Below are 25,548 nucleotides of genomic sequence, written 5' to 3' on the forward strand. Positions count from 1 at the left end.
AGAGAGAGAGAGAGAGACAGAGAGAGAGAGAGAGAGAGAGAGACAGGTGTTCCATGTGCATCAGTATCTTTAATAGTGAAAATACTGGCAATAACATTAATTGCCATCAGTAGGGAATAACTTGCAACTATTAAATAACAACAAGGTAAATCTGTACATACTGGCATATAAAGATATCTATTACATGATGTCACTTGGTTGAAAAATACATAATTTGTTTGGAAGTGTACAGAAAACGATCTAGAAAGGTGAAAAGCCAAACTGTTAATAATGGCTAAACCAATGGCTACTGAAATTCGAAAGTGGATAAAACGGGAACTTACATTTTTTACCTTATACATATAGGTTTATCTTACAAGCATGTATTACTTTTACCATTTAAAATATTTCAACTCAAAAAGCAAATAAAAATGCATCCATTTAAAAGATACAAATAGAGGAACATATTTTATGTTGCAATTTGAAAAGTTAATTACCTATTACTTTTGGCCTAATGATTATTTTAAAAAATTACAGGTACTGGAAATCATAATTTTGTTTTATATAATCTAAATTAAAACTAAAAACATTTTAATCATTCTATTCTTGATTTATTAGTTATGACTTATAGCACTTAGTTTAATACCCACTGTTTTCTGACAGGGACCCTGTCTCAATCTTCTCTAAGAGAGAAGGTAGCTGGGAGGGTGGTCTTAATTCATTTTCACCAAGTATACCCTCAGAATTCTTGACATAGTCCTGTTCTCTGTTAATGTCATAAATGCTAAAATGAAGAAAGAAAAAAATCATAAAGTGGAATAATTCTATTTATAGCATATTTACTACAGAAACAAATGTTTACCAAGTATCTAATTTGCATTAGGAATAATTATGTAATGTTTATTTGCCTCCTTTGACAAGTATTCTCAGCTAAGGACTAAATTTGCTCTATAAGCAGTAACACATAATCTGAAATGTTTTTCCTCCAAAAGTCTTTAACTTCTAAAGAAAATCTTGTATACAGAAATACATTATTCTTAATCACTTTTACCTTACTGAAAAAAGTATCTTTCACAGAACCACATCTTTATTGCACTGGTTGAAAATAACAAAATCAAGCAGAACACAATTTAAAAAAATCTCCTCCCTCAAATTAATAGTATATAAATTCACTAAACAAAAGTATCCGTAGTGACTATTATGCATCTAATACCATGCTATATCTTGGATTTATCAAGACAAATGAGAAACACTATTACAGAGAAACAGTCTTTACATTAAGAGTTCAGATTAGGTGGGCGTAGTGGCTCATGCCTGTAATCCCAGCAATCTGGGAAGCCAAGGCAGGCAGACTGAGCTCAGGAGTTTGAGACCAGCTTGGGCAACAAAGTGAGAACCAATCTCTATAAAAAATACAAAAATTAGCCGGGCATGGTGGAGTGCACCTGCAGCCCCAGCTACTCGGAAGGCTGAGGTGGGAAGATGGCTTGAGTCTCAGGGGGAAGAGGTTGCAGTGAGCTGAGACTGCACCCCTGCACTTCAGCCTGGATGACAGAGCCAGACCATGTCAGAAAGAGAAAAGAGAGGAAAAGAAGGAAAGGGAGAAATGAAGAGAGGAAGGGAGGGAGGGAGGGAGGGAAAGTGAAAGAAAGGAGGGACAGAGCAAGCTCAGACTAGACAAAGAAGAAAAATCTGTAAAGAAATCAGAACTATAAATGTGTAGGAGTATCTGGAACATGATATAGTCGATATATAGTGATATAACCAATTTTATGGAGATGGAGATATAACAAGAAAGATTTCATGAAAGCATAGATACTTGAAATCTCTGAGAAGATACTCAAATGAGGAAGCCAAAAAAGGAAACTAGTGTGTGTACGTTTTCTAGATAGTAGAAATAGCGTGAGCAAATGAACGGAGGTAATAAACATAATAGGTTAAAGGAACTGCAAATAGTTTGACTGATTACGGAAAGAAGAGGGGAGAAGAATAAGAACAAATAAAAAGATCAAAAACATGGTAAAGTTTTCAGTTTTTATCATGAGTCTGTGGCATTATTATTTGAGGATTTCAATATGCTTCACAAAAAATAGCATTTATAGTTTTACAGCACATTTTTTCCTCCAAAAAGAACTGGAAGTAGAATTGTGTGGATACAGTCAAGTCTATTTAGGAAAAGTAGCTATGCTGATAATAATTCATGAAGGAGGGTGTCTATGTAGGAAAAAATTAGAAATCGGGAGACCAGGATTCTGGTGCAGGTTCTACCACTAACATGTTTTGAGACAGTGGTTGAAGATAGAATGGACTGACTGCCCATCACATCCCTTTTACTTCTGTTCTGCAAAACCACAATTTTGTTCAGGTATCAGGAGATCCGATGGTTCAGAAGTTTGGGTATGTGTGAGAAAGAGAAAATGAGTGAGGGAGAGTGAGTGTGTGTGTGGGAGAGAATCTTAATTACTCTAAGATCATTACGGCAATTATACTACTCCCTTTGAATAGTGATTGTTTTAGGAATAAACATGTGACTCAGTTACGACCAATGAGATACAAATAAATGGAAGTCTACAGAGAGAGTGTTCTGGGAAAGCTTTCTTAGAAAAGGACTCCATCTTCTAGCCTACGATCTTGTCTGAAGGTGTGTTGCCTGGATCTCCTTGCAACCAACATGGGATTGGTCAGCCAACATGGGACGGAACAGAACAGAAAGAACCTAGATCCTTGACCTGTTGAAATAAACTAACCTGGGGGCTGCCCTATCTTTGGACTTTTTAATACATGAAATAATAAATGTTCCTTATTGTTTAAACTTTTATTGGAAGCTGAAAACATACTAACTGATGGATTTTGTTAAATTTATACTCTCGAAGGCCTCATTTAGTTATAATTACCTCTCTAAAGCTCCTTTCAGTGTGACTCTACAAGGAGCTTTACTGACGGCTTGCTGCACATGAGGCATGGTGCAGTGGCATCAGATAAGTTAGCAAATTCCTTTTTTCTTTGTTGCCATGGAAACATTATCCTAGGAAGTACTTATTAATAAGGAAGCTATTGTTATTAATGATAACAATGGCTAACATTCGTTGGGTGCTTACTTTTTTTTTCTCCCCGAGATGGAATCTCACTCTGTGTCCCAGGCTGGAGTGCAGTGACTCGATCTTGGTTCACTGCAACCTCCACCTCCCCGGTTCAAGGGATTCTTCTGCCTCAGTCTCCTCAGTAGTTGGGATTACACGGCTAAGTTTTGTATTTTTAGTAGAGATGGGGTTTCACCATGTTGGCCAGGTTGATCTCAAACTCCTGGCCTCAAGTGATGTGCCTGCCTTTGCCTCCGCCTCCCAAAGTGCTGGAATTACAGGCATGAGCCACTGTGCTAGGCCTAGGTTTCACTACTTAACTGTATGTATTAATCATTGCTGAGCCATATTGGGTAGTAAAGTTCCTTTCTTACACCATGTTTTGTTTTCTGAATTTAAAATAGCTCTGCTTAAATTTCAGTTACCAATCATCATTTCAGCTTGAAATTCTAGACATCTAACAATATTCTCTGGATAAAGACAGATCAACGATTTTTTTTGAGCAGTTTCTTTTTTTTGGAAGCATCCTTTCTGGAGAACTCTGTCTTCCAGCTTGAATCTGGGCTTGTGCCCTTTGATATTACTGCCTGGTTTTCTAACTTCGCTAGGGGATATTAAGATACAAAATAGATCTATAGATTCAGCACAATCTCAGTATGCAGGAACTGATGATCTGATTCTAAAATTTACATAAAAAACACTAAGACTAGCCAAAACAATTTTGAAAAAGTAGAACAAAGTTGAAGGACTCACTACCTGACTTTAAGAATTACTACAAAGCTGAAGTACTCAAGACAATGTGGTACTGATATTTTAAAAATGCATATAGATCAATGGAACAGAACAGAGTCCAGCCAACAGATTTTCAGCAACACTGCTAATATAACTGCATGGAGAAAGAATATCTTTACAATAAATGGTGCTACAGAACAACTAAAATGGGGGGGGGGGAACATGACCCTCCAACCTCTATACCTTGAACCATAAAATTTAACTCAAAAATGAATCATAGACCCAAACGTAAAAACTAAAACTGGCTAAAATTATAAAATTAAAAAAATCATAGGAAAAAATTTTCTTGACTATGGGGTACATAATGTTTTCATAGGGCACCAAATTAATGACTTAGAAAAATGTATACATCAGACTTCCTGAAAATTAAAACCATCTGATCTTCCAAAGGTATCATTATTAAGAAATGGGAAATATTTGCAAAGGACTTGTACCTAGAATATATAAAAAACTCACATTTTACAAAAGAAAGCATATAATAAAAGGAAACATGGGAAATGGGTCAACATTATTAGTTATCAGGGAAGTGCTAATTAAAACCACAATAAAATACTGCTGCTCCAGTAGAATGGCTAAAAAAACTGAAAATACTAAACATTGGCAAGGATAAGGAGCAACTGGAACACTCCTAATAGAAATATAAAGCTAAATGAAAAATTATATAGTCAACTAAAAAAATAATGTCAGTTTCTTATGAACACATACTTACCATATGAACCAACAATTCTATACCTAGATATTTACCTAAGAGAATGAAACACATCCACAAAAAACACTTGCACATGAATGATCAGAGCAGCTTTTTCACAGTAGCCTAAAATTGGAAACAGCTCCAATATTCATCAATAGGTGAATGAACAAACTTGTATATTCATACATAATAATGCTCAGCAATAAAACAATGAAAAACAATCTTTTGGGGTCGAGTGCAAGGTGGTGTGATTGTGTGTATGATTACACCATGTGCTACTATCCAGGGAAGAACTGGGCTAGGGGCATATCTTTGACAGCGGCTCGAACGCTGCAGGCCGGCCAGGTCCCTGGGCATCCAGCCCTGGCCTATGCTCCCCTTTGTCCCTGAGCATTTAAACGTTACTTTCTGAATCTCAGACCCACAGCTCCTTGCAGGTTTCGTCGTGAGCCTGCTGCAAATTTTGAACCTAAGTAAACCACAATCCAGAGGGCCTAGTGGTAACGTGGACACTGTGTCTATCTGAAGTGCTCAGCAATAAAGCAAAGGCAGTGAGTTGATTAAAAAAAAAAAAGATAAAGAAAAATATACATGCATGCATCTTAAAACATTAAACTGGGCAAAAGTCATCAGACACAAAAGAGTACATACTGTAGCTCATGAGCAAAGCAGTGGGAAGCAGGCACAGGACTGGAATGCTGTGGCCCCCAAGAGGCCCTGAGTCGGGGCAGGAAACAAGATTGGAGGCCGTAGGTTTATTGTGGTGCTGGAAAGGGCCACTCTGGAGACAGTCAAGGTAGGGAAGACATATGAGCTACTCAACTGTGACAAGCACAAGTCTACATTGTTGAAGAATGGACGGGACCCTGGGGAAGTGCGGCCAGACATAGCCCACCAGAGTTTGCTGATGCTGATGGATAGTCCCCTGAACCGAGCTGGCTTGCTGCAAGTTTATATCCACACACAGAAGAATGTTCTGATTGAAGTGAACCACCAGACCCGAATTCCCAGAACCTTTGGCCACTTTTGTGGCCTCATGGGTAACTAAGAATCCAGTATCAGATCACTTTCCAGTTGGATATATGAAAGTTGGCACTTCTTTTTCCATCTCGGTTATCAGTGATCTGTGAGCTAGTGCCCGGCGTGAGCTAATGCCCAGCAGTGATCCTACTGTTTCTGCGGTGGGGGCCTTTGCCTATGGTAAGGTCAGTGTGGAGTATACAAAGATGGTGTCCATCAGCAACTATCCTCTTTCTGCTGCCCTCATCTGTGTAAAACTTACCACAGCCTTTGAGGAAGCATGGGGGGTCATGTGACAGTAGTAGAACCTGTTCTGAAACCAGAAACTGTTGATGACCCTGGTCTGAGCTGACTGCTGGAAGATGATCTTTCTGCACTGAGGCTGTGAAGTTTGGGGAGCTAAGGCTGTACATTTGCTATTTGTTTATCCTATGAATACGGCTCTTGCAAAAAAAGAGTACATACTGTAGAATTCTATACATATGTAGTTCAAGAAGCAGAAAAATTAATTTATAGTGATAAAAAGCCGTTTGTTGATTGCCTACAGCAGGGGGCAAGAATAGGAAAATTGACTGCCAAGTAGGGTAAGCACAAGGGAACTTTCTGGGGTGATGGACACACACTATATTTTTATTGGTGTAGTCGTCATATGGTATATACATTTACCAAAATTAAGTACATAGTATATAAAATACTATATACTTAAATTGTGTTCATTTTGTTGTATGAAAATCAGACCTCAATAAAGTTGAGCTGATAGCCCCCAAACAAAACCTACTGGTTATGAATTTGGCCATAAGGGAACTGCCAAGAGTACTAACAAACAATTGATCTCTGACCAAAATCAAGTAAAATGACAATGTAACCATAAAAGTTAATCTCAAAAGCTCCATGTTTGGAAATTTTAAAAATCCTACTCATAAATGATTCACAAGTTAAAGAGTAACATGATTTATCTAAGCTTAAGATATTATCTTAAATATCTACAAGAAAACTGTTAGTTTCAAATGTATACATTACGGAAGAAAAACATTTTAAAAAATCAACAAGCTAAAGAGTCAATTCAAGAACTTAGAAAATGGAACAATACAGTAAACCCAAAGCAAATAATAAAAAGAGATGATCAGATACTGAATAGAAGAAAAAATGGCCGAAGAAAGATTAGCTTTTTGACAAAAATATTAACATATATTTAGTCAAATTAATCTAGGACAAAACACGGCACCGAAAACAAACAATACAAATAAAAAGGGGTGTGATTTAACAGGTACTATAAATCATAAGAGTAATCTAAACAATATAGAAAAAAACTGAAATCATAAAAGGGAATTTTCTAGAAATAATTATCAAAACCTACTTAAGAAAACAGAATATACCTACAACTATTAATTGATAGAGTTAATTGTTACATGTATATAAGTTTCAAGCCCAGAAATTTTCCCACATAAACATTTTTCTCAAGAATAAAAAATTTTCTTTTTTTTTGAGATGGAGTCTCATTCTGTCACCAGGCTGGAGTGCAGTGATGCAACTTCCACCTCCCAGGTTCAAGTGACTCTCCTACCTCACCCTCCCAAGTAGCTGAGATTACTGGTTTTGTAATCTCACTATGCCCATCTAGGTTTTGTATTTTTAGTAGAGATAGGATTTCACCACGTTGGCCAGGCAGGTCTGAAACTTCCGACTACAGGTGACCCACCTGCCTCAGCCTCCCAAAGTGCTGGGATTACAGGCTTGAGCCACCATGCCTGGCCCAGAATGAAAACTTGCTTAAATTACATAGCACAATCTTGAATGAAAACCCAAAAAGGAACAACTATAAAAGAAAATTTTAAGGCCTGGCACAGTGGTTCACGAGGTCAAGAGATCAAGGCCATCCTGGCCAACATGGTGAAAGCCCATCTCTACTAAAAATACAAAAATTAGCTGGGTGGGGTGGCATGTGCCTGTAGTCCCAGCTATTCAGGAGGCTGAAGCAGGAGAATTGCTTGAACCCTGGAAGCAGAGGTTGCAGTGAGCCGAGATCACGCCACTGCACTCCAGCCTGGTGATACAGGAGACACTGTCTCAAAAAAAAAAAAAAAATTTAAGGTAATATCATCAATGACAATACATGTAAAAAATCTTAAATAATAACATCAGAAAAACCTAAACTAGCAATATATATAAAACATAAAACATGATTGAGGTAAAGCTCAATTCAAGGAAGGAAGGTATAACATTAGACAATTTATTCATAAAATTAATTATACTGAAGTTGGGCACGGTGGCTCATGCCTGTAATTCCAGCACTTTGGGAGGCCAAGGCAGGCGAATCACCTGAGGTCAGGAGTTCGAGACCAGCCTGACCAACATGGAGAAACCCTGTCTCTACTAAAAATACAAAAATTAGCTGGGTGTGGTGGTGCATGCCTGTAAGCCCAGCTACTTGGGAGACTGAGGCAGGAGACTTGCTTAAACCTGGGAGGTAGAGGCTGCAGTGAGCCAAGATCAAGCCATTGCACTCCAGCCTGGGGAATAAGAGCGAAATTCTGTCCCCCAAAAAAAAGGTAATCCTGCTGAGAGATTAAAGAAAAACCTATGCCTTACTATAGAAAAAATAGTTCATAAAACTCAACAGCCACTTGAGATTAAAAAGATAATTCATAGTAAATAGATTGATAAACAGATATCTAGAAAGCAGCCTACATATATAATGGTGGGACATTAAAGTACTCCCTTTAAAATTAGAAAGACAATGATCCCTAACAGTATCTTCTAGTTAATTATTGAGAATTTAGCAGTTAATTCTTTTGCTGAAGTTTCCTTTTTCATTTACTGATCAGCTGGTATCTGTCTTCTAGCTGTTTACTCAAGAAAGGCTCATATAAAACAACCCATCAATGGAAGCAGCTGGCTTCACTGCTCAGGTGATTATCCTGAACCATCCAGGCCCCCGTACTGGATTGTCACACGGCTCACATTGCATGCAAGTTTGCTGAGCTTATAGAAAAGATTGATTGCCGTTCTGGTAAAAAGCTGGAAGATGGCCCTCAATTCTTGAAATCTGGTGGTGCTGCCATCGTTGATAGGGTTCCTGTCAAGAACACCACGTGCGTTGAGACCTTCTCAGACTATCCACCTCTGGGTCGCTTTGCTGTTCGTGATATGAGACAGACGGTTGCTGTGGGTGTCATCAAAGCAGTGGACAAGAAGACTGCTGGAGCTGGCAAGGTCACCAAGTCTGCCCACAAAGCCTGAAAGCCTAAATGAATATTATCCCTAATACCTGGCACCCCAGTCTTAATCAGTGGTGGAAGAACGGTTTCAGAACTGTTTACTTCAATTGGCCATTTAAGTTTAGTAGTAAAAGACTGGTCAATGGTAACAATGCGTCGTAAAACCTTCAGAAGGAAAGAATATTTTGTGGACCACCTTGGTTTTCATTTTTGCTGTGGCAGTTTTAAGTTATTAGTTTTTAAAATCAGCACTCTTTAATGGAAACAACTTGACCAAAAATTTGTCACAGAATTTTCAGACCCATTAAAAAAGCTTAATGAGGGGGGGAAAAAAAGATATAAAACCCTGAATGTTTAAAACTACCAGCCACTAAGTAGTCTTTATACCCAAAGGACACCATGGCAGGACAAAAACAGTATTTGGCTCACATGTTCTTTCTTTGAGTAGCTGACAGGTAGCTCCTCTACTATTTTCTGGGTATTGAATGTTTCTGTTATTCTGCACCAACCTCATTTTCTTTATATCATCTTTTGCCAGTTCAAATTTTGGGCCAGTTTTCCCTGGCCCAAAATAGAGGATAGATTTAAATCCTTTCTTTTTTTTTTCTTTTTTTTGAGACAGAGTCTAGCCCTGTTGCCCAGGCTGGAGTGCAGTGGCACAACCTCAGCTCACTACAACCTATGCCTCCCAGGTTTAAGTGATTCCCCTTGAACAACCTGGACTCCACCAAAAAATTGTTAGAATCTATAAACAAATTCAGTAAAGTTACAGGATACAAAACCAACATACAAAAATCAGTAGCGCTGATATAAGCCAGAAGCAAACAATCTAAAAAAGAAATCAAGAATGCAATCACATTTACAACAGCTACGAAGAATACAGCATACGTAGGAATCAACTTAGCCAAAGAACTGAAAGATCAATACAAGAAAAACTATAAAACAATGATGAAAGAAAGTGAAGTGGACATTAAAAAATGGAAAGATATTCTATGCTCATGGACTGAAATAATTTATATTGTTAAAATGACAATACTACCCAAAGCCAATTTATAGATTAAATGCAATCAATCCCTATAAAAATTCCAATGACATTCTTTACATAAATATTAAATCCTACAATTTATGTGGAACAACAGAAGACCCTGAATAGCCAAAGCAATCTGAGCAGAAAGAACAAAGCTGGAGGCATCACACTCCCTGACTTCAAAATTTACTACAGAACTACAGCACTGACATAAAAACAGACACATAGACCAATGGAACAGAACAAGAGAAGCCAGGTGTAAAATTCATGTATAGTCAATTCATCTTCAACAAAGGAGCTAAAGCATACAATGGGAAAAGAACAGTCTCTTTAATAAATGGTGCTGGGAAAACTGGGTAACTATATGCAGAAGAATGAAACATACCATACACAAAAAACAAAAACGGATTAAAGACTTACATCTAGGCATCTAAGACCCAACACTATGAAACTCCTAGAAGAAAACGCTCCAGGACACTGGTCTGGGCAAAGTTTTTTTTGTTTAAGACCTTAAAAGCACAGGCAACCAAAGCAAAAATAGACAAATGGGATTACATCAAGCTAAAAAAAAAGCTTCTGCACAGCAAAGGAAACAATGAAGTAAAGAGACAATCCACAGAATGGGAGAAAATATTTGCAAACTACTCACCTACCAAAAGATTAACAACCAGAATATATAAGGAGCTCAAACAACAGCAAGCAAGCAAGCAAGCAAACACACACACACACACACAGCCCCACACACACCCACAAATAGTCCAATTAAAAAACAGGTGAGGCCGGGCGCGGTGGCTCACGCCTGTAATCGCAGCACTTTGTGAGGCCGAGGCGGGTGGATCACGAGGTCAAGAGATCGAGACCATCCTGGTCAACATGGTGAAACCCCGTCTCTACTAAAAATACAAAAAAAAAAAATCAGCTGGGCATGGTGGTGCGTGCCTGTAATCCCAGCTACTCAGGAAGCTGAGGCAGGAGAATTGCCTGAACCCAGGACGCGGAGGTTGCGGTGAGCCGAGATCACGCCATTGCACTCCAGCCTGGGTAACAAGAGCGAAACTCCGTCTCAAAAAAAAATAAAAATAAAAAAATAAAAAACAGGTGAAAGACCTGAATAAACATTTTTCAAAAGACATAAAAATGGCCAAAAGATATACGAAAAAATCCTCAACATCATAAATGATCAGAGAAATCAGACACCATCTTACCCCAGTTAAAATGGCTTATTTATTTTTTCAAATTGTTTTAATTTTTTGAGATGGAGCGCCCAGGCTGCAGTGCAGTGGCGCAATCTTGGTTCACTGCAACCTCCGCCTCCCGGGTTCATGCAATTCCCCTGCCTCAGCCTCCCGAGTAGCTGGGACTACAGGTGCATGCCACCATACCTGGCTTTTTGTCATATAACTGTTCAGTTAACTACTGCTTATTAACAGACCGTCCTAAAGTTCAGTGGCTTACAACCACAATCATTTATTATCACTCACATCTCTACAGTGCTGAATGAATTCAGCTTAACTGATGGGGTGGTCCTCATTCTCATATCTTTCATCTTCCTTCAGCCAATGAGCTGGCAGAGACATGTTTTTCTCATGGAAATGGCACAGATACAAAGAGAACAAATAAAAATACCCAACGCTTTTTAGGGCCTAGGCTTGAAGCTGACATGGTGTCACTTTCTAGCAAGTCACACAGCCAAACACAAAGTCAAGGAAATATCTCTGTCCCTTTAATGGAAAGAACTGCATAGGATCTTGGCATGAATATAATAAGTAGTAAAGCACTAGGGTCAATAATACAATTGATAGTGGTGATGGATGCACAACCTTGGGAATATATTAGAAACCAATGAACTGTACATTTTTAAATGGTGAGTTTTATGGCAAGTGAATTATATATTTAATAAAAATAATATAAAAGAACAAAAAACCAACATAAAAAATATAATCTACTAGAGAGTCATTGTATAGATGTTATACTTACTATTTTTGTTACACGTGTCTGAATGAGAAGAATTATCCTGGATTGTTATCCGAAGATTCAGGATGTAGGGAGGGGCAGGGCAGTTGTCATGTTTCTTTAGGGTTCACTCTGTTCCTAAATCACAGGATTGCTGTTTTATAATATGGTGCCTTGTTCTTGTTCCTTGTCTAATCTCCAAACGTAATCTGGTTCAGGAGGGCCTTTATTGCCAGCTCTGCTTGCCTCTTAAGAGACACAATCCTTGCTTTCCAAGGTTATACACTCATTTCTAGGAGTACTTTATTGGCACTAAGATCTCTGCTTCTTCCAAACCCCACCCCAGTATTTTCTAGTTCTACTCTTTCTGCTTCCTTAATGGTATCATATGGCTCTTCAGTCTTAGCCAGGTATAATAGACTTCTCTCTTTGGACAGGGCTCTCTGATTCTGGATATGAATAAGTTGCTGGAGATACCCGAAATATACTTCCTCTCCACAACTTTGTCTTCGTCACAGAACTGCTGGAACTTCCCACTGGGGATTCCGAATAGCACTTTCATATAATTTGAAGTTAAGAAGGTTTCCTTTTCCCCTGAATTTGTTAAAATGTAGTTTGAGAGCTAGCCCCTCGTTCCCTGCCCCCATTCTTCTTCTCAGAAGTAAGATTAAGAATCAGTCTGTTCTTTTTGGAACTATACATTCAGAATGCTGGAGTTTTATTTTTTGTTTGTTTCTGTTTTATTGATCAGGGCACTGGATAGGCCCTTTAAACCTAGAAATTCACATCCTTCGGTTCTGGGACACAGTTTACTTCCACTGTGTTAGATGAAGAACTCTTCTTGGTTGGTCCTCTAATTTCCTTATCATTTCACTCTTATTTTCTAATTCTTGTTGCTCTTCTGGTTTTTGTTTTTTTTTTTTTTTTTTTGGCGGGGTGGGGGGGAGAATTCTTCAGATTTATTATCTAAATCTTGTATTAAATTTTTAAGAAATATCTTCTGTCACAGCAATTTTTCTGAATACTTTCTTTTAAAAGCAGAACCTCTTTCATCGTTCACAGATGTAATTATCTTCTCTTTAAAGAATACTAGTTTTATTTGTTGAAGTTTCTTCTGTTCCCTGAAGTAAATCTATTTATACTCAGCTCCTTTCATTTCCTACTTGTTTATTTCCTATTTGGTCTCTTTTTCATTAGACCTTCATCCTATGGCAGGTGACCCTTGGCTGTACGTTTATGTTCAAATGTGAGGCATTTAAAAGCTGACTAGGGCCAGGCACAGTGGCTCATGTCTGTAATCCCAGTACTTTGGGAGGCCAAGGCGGGAGGATTGCTTAAGCCCAGGAGTTCAAGACCAGCCTGGCAATATAGTGAGACACCCCCAACTCTATGAAAAATATTAGCCAGATGTGCTATATTTACATATATATTATTTTATATATACAGGCTATGCCTGCAGTCCCAGCTACTCAGGAGGCTGAGGTGGGTGGATGGCTTGAGCCCAGGAGTTCCAGACTATAGTGAGTTACGTGCACTATAGTGAGTTAATGGCGCTACTGCACTTCAATCTGGGTGACAGAGTGAGGCCCTGTCTCAAAACATAAAATAAAAGCTGACTAGAAGCTGTGGTATATGAACAATGCTTCCTGACCAGCAGCTTTACTCTCCAGGTGATCTGATGGCTCCAGATGTTTAACCAGATAAATTCCCATAGTTCATATCTGTTAAATACTTTGCCATGGCTGGTAAGTTTCCCCAGCCAAGAATCCTTTAATATTTTGTTGTGGGTACGTAAGCCTGACAGTTTGGAAACCAAGCAAAAAAAGACAACTGCTCTAGGTTCAGCATGTTGACCTGACTTTCACTTAATCTTCATTTTCATTTAGGTGCTTCACTCCCACCTCAGCCATCTGGAGCCTGCCTAGTTAATGTCTCCTGGGTAAAAACCTTCAGTCTTCCGTCAAGGTAGAAAGGGTAGTTGTCTGGGTGTATGGGAGTGGAGAAGGGGTTCTAGGGTATTAAAATGATAAAGACCATCAACCAATCCTTCTATTCCTATTCTATCCTGTAATTCCTGACTTCAGAAGTACTGTACTTGATACCCTCAATTCCTAACACTTTTCCAGATTCTGTGCAAAGAATCTGTTTGCTCCTTGTTGGGTTATCTCTCTTCAGTTTTCAGCATTTTCTAATTCATGAAATCATTTATTAGTTGCCCATCTCCTTTCTAGTTTCCCAAATACTGATTTCAGCTGTCTCTTCCTCTCGCCTCCTCCAGATCTTTGTGGATTTATATTCCTATTCTTTTACTATAATCTTAGACTCCAAAAAGTGTATACAATTGAACACATTAGACTAAAAGTGTCTACTTAACCTGTCTTAATTCCTACAATTAAAAAATGATGCAGCTACCACATACAATGGTAGCTAGTATTGCCATTACATTTTAATTTGTGTAATCATGAAGACCTCATTTTGCTAATGTGCCCACCACAGCCCTAATTACATACCAAATCAATATATATTAAACAATTAGCTGTTAGTGTATATGTATGTACTCAATACTTATTTACTAAAATGCATAAAAAGTACAATCTAAAGATCTTCAATGATATTCTCTCAAAGCATCCTGTCCTTTTCTTGCATGATTTATAATTACATATGTGTACTTACTCCATTAAATGTCTTTTTCTTTAATAAAACAAGCAATATCATGGCATGAACCACATCTGTTTTGTTTATCCTGATTACTCAGCATCCAGTCCAATTCCTGTCCCATGGTGAATGTTTAGTAAACATGAATTTGTTAAGTGAAGTAAAAATAAATAATACTTGGCTATTTAATCTGTTCCAAAATTCAGAAAAAGAAATAAAACTTCCCAATTTTATTTTTACAAAGAAATCAGATGCGAATACCAAAACTAGACAAAGAAAACACATTAAAAACCAACAACTAGGACAGGCGCGGTGGCTCACGTCTGTAATCCCAGCACTTTGGGAGGCCGAGGTGAGAGGATCACTTGAAGTCGGGAGTTCAAGACCAGCCTGATCAACATGGAGAAACGCTGTCTCTACTAAAAATACAAAATTAGTCAGGCACGGTGGCGCATGCCTGCAATCCCAGCTACTTGAGAGGCTGAGGCAGAAGAATCACTTGAACCTGGGAGGCAGAGGTTGCAATGAGTCTCGATCGCACCATTGCACTCCAGCCTGGGCAACAAGAGGGAAACTCCGTCTTAACAAAACAAAACAAAAACTATAGACCGATCTCTTATGAATATTGATATGAAAATCCTAAATATATGCATTGGCAAAGTAAATCCATTAGGACATTAAAATAGTAACAGATCAATTAGGGCTCATTTTAAGATGCAAAAATGGCTCAATAAATAGTAAATCCACAAATTTAACTATATTAATAGGTCAAAGTAAAAAACCACAAACGGACAGCTGGGGTCTGGGATGTGATTGGAGAGCCACATGTCAGACTATCAAAAGGAAGTTACTATATAACTCCCACCAGATGCCTTGTAACTTGCAAATTTTTGCTGCTGCACAGTATTTCTCCGTTTATGCATGTTATTTACCATACTTAGTCCAAAACCAAATTAAGATGTTCCCAAAGAAAACTATTTAGTAACAATGAAAAATGTCCTACCATAAATTATTCAGGGGAAAGAAAAGCAAGTTCCAAAATTAGTATATGTGTAATACACCATGTCTTAAAGAACATACATCGCAATTTAAACTATGGTCATCTTCTGCACATTTATCAATATCTTGGTGTTTTTTCTTGTTCATCTGATTGTCGTCCAACCACGAGATTAGTAGTTTCATGAATACAGGGGATTTGTCCTTTTCAATGTTGTACTGCCAGTACACAGTAAGATTTCAACAAATATTTACTTAACGAATTCATCAATTAGTTTTCCAGATCACTTCCATTTCTCTAATTAAAGCCCCTAGTGGCCTCTCACTGCCCTCAGAACACAAAACACACACTCCTGGTCGTGGACAAGTAAAAGTTGGTCCCTGATGATTTCCTATACCTCATCTTGCTCTACTTTCTCCTGATTTACTACTGAGTGTTACCTAAATGGATCTTTCTTTTTACAGCTTTTTCCTCTTTTAAGGCCTTTGTGCATGCTATTATTTCTGACCAGAATTCTTGTTTTTCCCCATTACTCCCGTGGTTAAGCATCTTTTTCTTCTTTTAGTGACATCTATTTCACTTATCCACTCAGATATAACCTCTGATCACCCCATTCAAAATAGGTGTTTTCTTAAAGCACTAGAACATGGAATTATCACAAATTTACTTTTGGTGGGGTTCGGAGAGGTCTGTTTTCCCCATCAGAATGTAAGGTTTATAGAGGCAGACACTGTTTGTCTGGTTCACCAAACTCTCTAGTGTCCAACAGAGCTCCTAGCACAATAGGTAATCAAATATTCTACGGAGTTATCTTTGGGTAGGACAAGTACCAGTACTTTTTGCTTTATTTTATACAGCTTTACATATTATCTGAAATTTTAAATCAACATAATCTGGGAGAAATAAAGCTATTTTCACTTGGAAAAAAGATCTCCTATAGTCCTAAGTAGCAGCTAATTATAGTTGTAGTTTTGTGGAGGTTTTCTCTCCAAAATGAGGCTGCCTAGGTTGATCTTGAACTCCTGTAGTTTTTTTTTTTTTAATGAAGCAAATGTAGAGAAAACAAATAGCATTTCCCATAAGTCAAAACAGATACCCAGAAAACAAAGTGACCCTATTAAAATCCAGAAAATATACTGTGAGAAACGTATGATTTTCATAGAAATTTAAACATTCATTAAAAATTTTTTTGCCACGTACAAAAGTTTAAACCAATATAATCACACACAAAGGGAGAAAAAACTAAGGTAACAATCTGCAACTACTTGAAGTGCAAAGTCCATTTGCAATCACTGTTCTACATTTCAAAAAGATGACCTTAACTATGGTAGGTTTACACAGGCACACACAGAACTAACACCTCTCTGGTAGTTCTGCAAGGACTTCACTGTACTACCACACACAATCCACTCACAATCAGGAGTGAAGTAAGCCTTCGGGTGCCATATAAAAATGTCTGCCATCACCTGGTCTCTACTGTGGGCCTCAATGACCCTGCCAAAGCTTCTCACCCCACACCCTCACCTGAAGGTAAAACGATACTAGACAGAACCGGCCCATTTTCCCGGGTCTCCATCGCACTCAGTGCTGTATTATGAGCCACCTCCGTAGGTGAGCCCGCCCCAAGAAGAGTAGGGCTCAGAACTCCCCACTACAGCATGGAGGAGACCTGGGCCCCTCCCCGACTCACCTCATGATGTATGGGGGAGGGGACTGTGTCTCTGCTCAGCCGGCGGCCCCTCCGGCCCCCTCTGACCCCCTCCCGCCAACCAAGGCCAGTGCGCCAAGGCGGGGGAACTCGGTGCAGGGCATGCGGAGCGTGTAGGGCGCGGGGACTGCAGGGCCTTTTGAAAGTCAACAAGGATGACGACGGCTCCGCGAGCGGAGCCCGGGGACATGGCCCTGACTCAGTGCCCACGGACCCCACAGAACGAGGGGATTCCCTCAAACCCCATTGAGCCCACACAGCCAACAGGGCTGGAAGATCCCCACACACTCCGTAGACCCAATGGGGCTTGTAAGGCGTGGGCACTCCACACACCAGGGAACCCCTACAGAACCCGCAGTACCCGGGGAAGCCCTGCAGACGTGGGTGGGCTCAGTAGTCACAACCGAACACAGGACAGCAAGCCAACTGCCCCCGAGTACTTGGACGTCGCACAGCAACCCGGCTAGGAGGACGGTTTTAGTGTTATTTCACAAAGAATACTCCGAGCTCCAATTTCCCTAAGTGTCCTGCTCGCAAGCCTGGAGTAAGAAAATCTATCAATCTCAGGTCTAATCTAAAATCCACGTTCTTTTCACTACAGTGATCTCAAGCTATTATAACTCTTCGTCTCATCGTCATGTATGCAGCCTCATTGGTCACAGTCTGATGCGGCTTTACTTTTTAGTTTATTATGTAGATAATAAAATATGTATTTATACATTTAACAAAACTAAAATTCATACTGAATATGGCTTTATTTATTAATTTTTTGGAGACAGTACAGTGGCACAATCTTGGCTAATGCAACCTCTGTCTCCTGGATTCAAGTGATTCCCCTGCCTCAGCCTCCTGAGTAGCTGGGATTACAGGCGTGAGCCACCATGCCGGCCCTGAAGATAATTTTTTAATACTTCACATATCTTCAGGAGAGCTGATACCAAAGCCTGGGGTAGGGATGAGGTCCTTTCCCAATAAGCCATGCAGACCTAACAAAATTCACCAAAAATGAAATTAAATGGAGGAGCAGGGGGAAAATGAAGTATTTGGCCTAAGGACATCTTTACTCATTATGTTTTAACTAAGCAATCTAAGATACCCACATGCATTTCCCAAAAGAAAGCCTAATTAGTAGATCTTATTATTGCCATTATTGTGTTGTATAGTATATAGGATAATTTGAACTCATAAAGCAAGTTATTTAAATTCATAACGAATTATGTAGATAAACAATGAACTATTTAAAATAGAAAATTCACTAGGGTATTTAGTATATCCAGTAGGAGAGAAATTGCCTTTTTTAAAAACTTTTTTTTGAGATTACACCTCTTGAGTAAAGTGAATTACATCTATTTACTATGACTTTTTCATTTATGGCTTGCTTATTTTTGGATTTAATATTCAATTTCTGAAGACTGTTTTAACATTCTCAAAATCCAGTCTACCATAAAAAGTATTTTTGGTTATCAGGCTGATGCTTACAAACTAACACCCCAATTTTCTTCCTGCTACACTATGTAAAAACAACAACAACAACAAATAATTGTCTCACTCTGTCGCCCAGGCTGGAGTGCAGTGGCTCGATCTCCACTCACTGAAATCTCCGCCTCCCAGGTTCAAGTGATTCCCCTGTCTCAGCCTCCCTAGTAGCTGGGACTACAGGCATGCACCACCATGCCCGGCTAATTTTTTGTATTTTAGTAGAGACCAGGTTTCACCATGTTGGCCAGGATAGTCTCTATCTCCTGACTTTGTGATTTGCCTGCTTCAGCCTCCCAAAGTGCTGAGATTACAGGCGTGAGCCACTGCACCTGGCGTCAAGATCATATAACTTTCATTAGAATGATTTCACAGTTTATCGGATGACTTTTTAAGATATCTCTATACAGCAATGACCATTGTTCTGGTTCCTCATTGACTGGGTTTATGAGTTTGTGCTTTGGCACTAAACTTTCTTTGGCCTGTATAAAATGGTTGTATCATATTCATTACTATACTTAATGTAAGGATACTGTTAAGTAGTTTTGTCCCTCTTAAAAGAAAACCCTGATAATAAATTTCTCTCGGAAACAATTATATTTCAAGACCCACCTTTGGGTACTCTTGATTATTACATATGACAAAAGAGAAAGTGATATCTGATTTATGCTAGAACAAAGATAATTTTGTATTGCCACCACCTCTACATATAGCCCATGCAAAATGTCCTTGACACAGATAAGTAGGGGATATTCCCAGGGTGAACTAGGTGCCTCAAATGGACAAACCCCAGGCACTGGAGTCTTGAATATTCTTTCTCCTAATGAGGGAGCAGCTGTACATGAAAGGTTCTCAACAGGGTCTATTTCACTATGCCAAGGAAGGTAGTAAATCTTTATACAAAATAGTAGCAAGGGATTTACTTCTCTAATTAAATGTAATTAAAATCTTACTAGGAGAAAACAGAAGTACACGTCAGATATTTTTCTTATGATTAAAAACAGTAATTTTAAAAAGCCAATTTAAAAAGCCAACTCAGTCAATCAATAAAAGCAAAAGCTGGTTAAAGAGTAATAATAAAATAGATAATCTTTTAACAAATACAAAAAGGAAAAAACTAAATATTGAAAACAAAGATGATATAACCACAAATACAAGGAAGGTATTTCTAAAATTATAAATCACCATGTATAATTTATATCAATAAATCTGAAAACTATAAAAATATAATTTACTAACATTGGTCTCAATAGAAAAAACATTTAAATAAACCAATAACAATGAAGAAAATGAAAAGAGTAGTCAAAAACTCTACCCCCTCTTCCAAAGACTAGTACCAGAGACTCACTGTTTTACTTTCAACTTATCAAAAATCTGTTGGGGAAGCTATGGGAAACAAAGTGTAAAGAGTAAAAGACCAGAAGATATTTACTATGTAGATAACAAAAAAAATTATACATTAAGTAAAACATAAATGGAATATTTAATAAATTATGAATAGACAAACACATTTATAAACACCTCCAATTTACAGATTTAAGAAGACAATCCCAAGCAAGATAAATATATGTTAAGAGCAAAACAGCAAAAAGCTAAGGACCAAAACAACAACAAAAGAACCCCAAAAGCAGTCAGAGCAAAAGGAACTGACAGACCAATAGGTGACTTTTCAATAGTAATAATGAATAACAAAAGATGGAGGAATAAGAGCTTCAACATGCGAAAAGAAAACTGCCAACTTTTGTATTCAGCAAAAACATCATTCAAGAATGGCTGCGAAATAAAGACATTTTCAGGTGAACAAAAACTGTTTATCATCAATAGATCGTCAATAAAAGCCATTCCAGGCCAGGCACAGTGGCTCAAGCCTGTAATCCCAGCACTTTGGAAGGCCAAGGTGGGCAGATCACGAGGTCAGGAGATGGCGCCACCCTGGCTAAAACGGTGAAGCCTCATCTCTACTAAAAAAGGCAAAAAATTAGCCGGGTGTAGTGGCACGCACCTGTAATCCCAGCTACTTGGAAGGCTGAGGCAGGAGAATCACCTGAACTTGGGAGGCAGAGATTGCAGTGAGCCCTGATCATGCCACTGCCCTCCAGCCTGGATGACAAAACAAGACTCTGTCTCAAAAAAGGCCATTCCACCAAAGGTTGTATTTTTTCTTTTTTCTTTTTTTTAAAGGGACAGGGTCTCACTATGTTGCCCAGGCTGGAGTGCAGTGGCATGATCACGGCTCACTGCAATCTCGACTTCTTGTGCTCAAGTGATTCTCCCGCCTCAGCCTCCCAAGTAGCTGGTGCCACAGGTGTGTACTACCACACTCAGCTAATTTTTTTTTTTTAAAGATGGGGTCTCACTTTGTTGCCCAGGCTGGTCTCAAACCTGGCTCAAGCAGTCCTCCCAGTTCGACCTCCCAAAATGCTAGGATCACATGAGCCTAGGATCACCATGTGCAAACAATTTTCTGAAATTATATGATGAAATGTGTCATGTGAAAGAGCTGCATAATTCAGTGAACCATTATTTTCCAAATGACCCATGTGTAGGTAAAAGAGCCCTTGAAAGTGCAAGATAGGCCAATGGATTTTAATGTTAGAGCATGAGAAGTTCATTCATATTGTTTCAAATTCTACACTGCAGCTAACATTCAAGAAACTGTTAGGGGCTGAATGCTATGGTCCCAGTGCTTTGGGAGGCCGAGGCAGGGGAATTGTTAAAGGCCAGGAGTTCAAGACTAGATTGGGCAACATAGTAAGACTTTGTCTCTACAAAAAACAATTAAAAATTAGCGAGGCCTGGTGGTGTGTGCCTGTAGTTCTAGCCACTCAGGAGGCTGAGGCAGGACTGCTTGAGCCCAGGAGCTGGAGGCTGTAGTGAGCTACGACACTACCACTACACTCTAGCCTGGGCAGCAGAGCAAGACACTGTCCTAAAAAACCAAAAAGAAACAAAAACACAAAACTGATAGGTTTCGATGCGTATCAAAAAGAACATAATCATCTGAAAAGATTATTAAAATATTCCTCTTTTTCAACTACTCAGCTGAATGAGACTGGATTTTCTTCTGTACTTCAACCAAACCAATACGTGGCAAGTCAGGCGTGCTGGCTCACGCCAGTAACCCCAGCACTCTGGAAGGCCGAGGTGGGAGGATCACGAGGTCAGGAGATTGAGACCATCCTGGACAACACAGTGAAACCCCGTCACTACTAAAAATACAAAATTAGCCGGGCGTGGTGGCACATGCCTGTAATCCCAGCTACTTGGGAGGCTGAGGCAGGACAATCACTTGAACCTGGGAGGCAGAAGTTTCAGTGAGCAGAGATCGTGCCATTGCACTACAGCCTGGGCAAGGAGAGTGAAACAATGCCTAAAAAAACAAAAACAAAAAACAAAGAAACACATGGCAAGACAATGAATACAAAAGCAGATAAGACTCTAGTCATTAAAGGAAACATTCAGCATATTTGCAAAACTGTACAAAAAATCCCACTCTTGTCACTAACTTTGGGGGGATAAAATATGTTAAGATGTAATGGGTTATTTTTAAAGATATCAATAAATATACATATATTTCAGATTGGTCAGTTTTAATATCTAATATGGTAATTATCAATTGATATAATCCAATAAAAGATCTTTGGGATCAAGTTTTTTTTTGTTTTTTTTTTTTGAGACGGGGTCTCACTCTGTTACCCAGGCTGCAGTAGAATGGCGCGACCGTGGCTCACTGCAAGCTCTGCCTCCCAGGTTCAAGTGATTCTCTTGTCCCAGCCTCTCGAGTAGCTGGGACTACTGGCACCTGCCACCACGCCCGGCTAATTTTTGTATTTTTAGTAGAGACAGGTTTGCCTCGGCCTCCCAAAGTGCTAGGATTACAGGTGTGAGCCACCGTGCCTGGCCACCTCAATGGTTCTTAAAAGCATAAAGGAGTCCTGGGAATCAAGTTTCTAAACTGCTAAACCATAAGGCACGTGCTTTAACATGAATGAATCTCAGAAACCCAATGTTTAACAAAAGTAATTCATGGAATACAGAATACGACTTTATTTAAATAAAGTTCAAGAACAGGTAAGAGTAAACAATGTTAGTTAAGATTACCTATACAGGTGATAAAACTGTTTAAAAAAGCAAGGGAATAATACAAAATTAATAATGGCCATGGTAATGGGGACAGGGAACACTTTCCTCCTGGGGTAGAAACACACAGAAGGTTTCTAAACTAATCTTCTAAAGCTTTTTAATTAAGTTTTTATTATTTTTATTGTGATATATGCCATTAGTATGTACAGACAAGTATATTTACTACACAGATACGTTTTGTCAGTACATATTAATGACATATTTCACAATAAAAATTTTTAAAGAAGGGAGATGTACCTATTCTCCTAGGAGGAAAAACTCAAAAGAATGTCTCTTCTGAAATTATAAATTCAACACCATCAATCAATATCCCGAAAAGATTTTCTATAGGACTTAAAAAGATAGTTCTAATTTCTTCCAGAAGAAAAAATGCAAATGAAAAACCCAAAGCTCTTTTTCAAAAGAAAATACCAACATATATTATAAAACTGTAATTAAAGTACTATGGTAATAGTAACATGGGTCAAAGAAAAGAGAGCTCAGACCCAGTAAAAATATCAGCCAGTGATATGACCTGGCTAAAAATATTTAACTTTTGTATTCACCAAGGAAGATAAAAATTAAAACAGAATGTTACTTTCAATTACTAAGGCGGCTAAGATAATTTTAAAACACTATTATCATCCAGTGCTGGCTAGCATGGGAGATAAAAACACATCTTGGAGAGAGTGAACATAGAAAGGTACAATCATTTCGGGGCAATTTAGCAACATTATTATCCAGCACTCTCGTAAGGACTCAATTCTACAGAAATACTATCATGAGCACCTGAAGCACTGTTTATAAAAGCAAGAGATAATGACTGCAGTATGGTTATAGGGATACCTCGAAAATAACTTGAATGTCTACCAATAGAAGAATGAGAGTCACTTGATAAACACATGCCATTATCAATCTATTTTTACTAGATATTATACTATATTTAACAAACACGTCTCACTCAAGTTTGTAGGCACGTTACCGATTTTAACCTATTTAAGCAACTATGTTTAGACTACAGGGATGCTTATAGCTCCCTTTCAAGAAAATTAGTTACATTTGGGCAAATGTCCTGCATACATACAAAATTTCAAATATACCGTCTTTGTATTCCTTAAAATAACTGTGGACCTTTCGTCACCCTTTTTCTGTCCTGGCTTAGTGATTTATTGATGAACGGTACCGGAGATACTGCATACAGCTAGTGATTCCAATAAGGCAGTTTTTCAACAGAAGGGTATTCTTGCACCCTTAGGAGACACTGCTTTGTTATAAACCTCCAAGGTAGGATTACCGCCAGGCTCATCCTATATAAAATGTCACAAGCTCATTCCTCTTCCCTTTTAGCGTTCTACTCAGGGGAACACTGTCGACTCTCAGATCGCGAATGCTATTCCAACAATACCATATACTTGTATACCACATATTTAAGTTTTGGATACATTTTCATAAACTTTACTATTCTAACTTAACCTTACAGGGAGATTAAGGAAGAGAAAGCGTGGTTTGTTTGTATTTACAGATTTCAAATAGACAAGAGGAGATTAAGAAAAACTTGAGAATTTGCAAAGCAATCTTGCTCAAAATGTCACTCATCAACCCAGTCCTCCCACGAAGCGCTGCTTGGCGCCGCCTTCAGACAAACTTCTGGGTTGCTCGGACCAAGTAATCCCAACGCTCAAGCCCGGCTTGGTTTTGCTGCTAAGTGACCCCCGCTTCGGAGAGACCTGCTTTGCCCTAAAAAGAAAAGGTGGCGCATTGCCATCAGGTCTCTAAGAAGGCTATGTTACCGGCTTATTTATTCACTATACTTTCATACGCTCAAAGAAACTTCTGCAGCAGGCTTCCCAGAACCCGCAGGAAATGCCTTCCCAGCCGGCGCAAGCCCGAGGAGGGAAACTTCAGCCAAGACCTTATCATCACATCCCCGAGGACGAAGCTGTCCCCTGACAGGCGACGCAAACGAAACGCCTCAAAAAGGGGCCAGACGACACGGTTAGGGTCTCCCAGCCCGCGACACCGAGCGCGGCCGCAGGTGGTAGCGCAGGACAGAAGGTCGAGTCATCTAGCCGGCGCCGACCCCTCCCACCCCCTCACCCCGAGCGCGGCAAAAGGCGGGGAGAACGCGCCCGCCGCTCGCAGCCCAGCCCCGGCAGCTGCCCGAGCGCTCGGCCTCGGGGACCCGCCGTCTTCCTCGCAGGGTTCCCAGGCGCCCAACCCGGGGTGACTTACCCGTCCGTGGCGCGGCCGCCGCCCCCGAGGACCTGAGATCCCGGCTCAGCCTCCTTCCCATGCTTCTCCAGGCCGTCCTCTGCGTCCTCCCCGGCCCTCGCGACAACCGGCGCACGTGGGCAGCACCAGGCGCCGGCTCCGCGCTCCCGCGGGGAGACCCCTCAGGGGCACGCCCTCCTTCCGGCCCCGGGGTCCTCGCTGCTGGCGCTGACAGGGACGCCGCGCCCGCCCGCGCTCCGTCTCCCGTCAGGGTCACAGGCGAGAGGCAGCCCCGGGACGCCTGGCCGCCTGAGAGAACATGTCGACTTTCTCGGTGACCGGCGCTAGCAACCGGAAGCAAAACCTCACGGCCAAAGGAAAAGAAGAGGTGCGGGGGGGGGGGGGGCAAAAAAAAGAAAGTGAAAACTGAAGTGAGGCGTCCCCCTCAGACAGGGGAACCAATCGCCGGGGAGAAGCCCAGGCGCAGGCGCGGGCCGAGGTCGGCGTCCACGCGGCGCTCTCGTCTCCCTTCTGCGCAGGCGTAAGGCCTCAGCTCACTCCTGATTGGACGGCCAATCCCGGCGCGCTCGTCTTTTCTCGCGAAGCCGACCCTAACCGG

At 39.9% G+C, this 25,548-nt stretch overlaps 1 protein-coding gene and 2 pseudogenes across 13 annotated transcripts in view; 2 read left to right on the plus strand and 1 right to left on the minus strand.

Moving 5' to 3' along the window:
• LOC116536397 overlaps positions 1-6,017 on the plus strand; it is a 6,831-nt pseudogene extending 814 nt beyond the window's left edge. Inside the window, exon 2 of the transcript XR_004262607.1 lies at positions 5,176-6,017. The product of XR_004262607.1 is annotated as a ribosomal RNA small subunit methyltransferase NEP1 pseudogene (transcript). The remainder of the gene's footprint in view (positions 1-5,175) is intronic.
• Positions 1-25,288, minus strand: part of TASOR2 (transcription activation suppressor family member 2) — an 82,086-nt gene extending 56,798 nt beyond the window's left edge. For 7 of the 11 annotated variants that reach the window (XR_004262630.1, XM_032258204.1, XM_032258206.1 and 4 more), the window contains exons 1-2: positions 24,951-25,059; positions 630-763 (exon numbers count right to left, since the gene is read on the minus strand). The gene's annotated coding sequence lies outside the window, so the exon portion shown is untranslated. Of the gene's footprint in view, positions 1-629; positions 764-24,950 lie in introns of all 11 variants that reach the window. The other 4 variants (XM_032258211.1, XM_032258207.1, XM_032258214.1 and 1 more) reach the window with 2 other exon arrangements.
• Positions 8,433-9,102, plus strand: LOC116536398 (annotated as a pseudogene). Its single transcript, XR_004262608.1, has one exon. The product of XR_004262608.1 is annotated as an elongation factor 1-alpha 1 pseudogene (transcript).
• Positions 25,289-25,548: the final 260 nt, after the last annotated feature.

This window comes from Sapajus apella, unplaced genomic scaffold (genome assembly GCF_009761245.1).
Source record: "Sapajus apella isolate SASKATOON/1434 unplaced genomic scaffold, GSC_monkey_1.0 scaffold100, whole genome shotgun sequence".
NCBI lineage: Eukaryota > Metazoa > Chordata > Mammalia > Primates > Cebidae > Sapajus > Sapajus apella.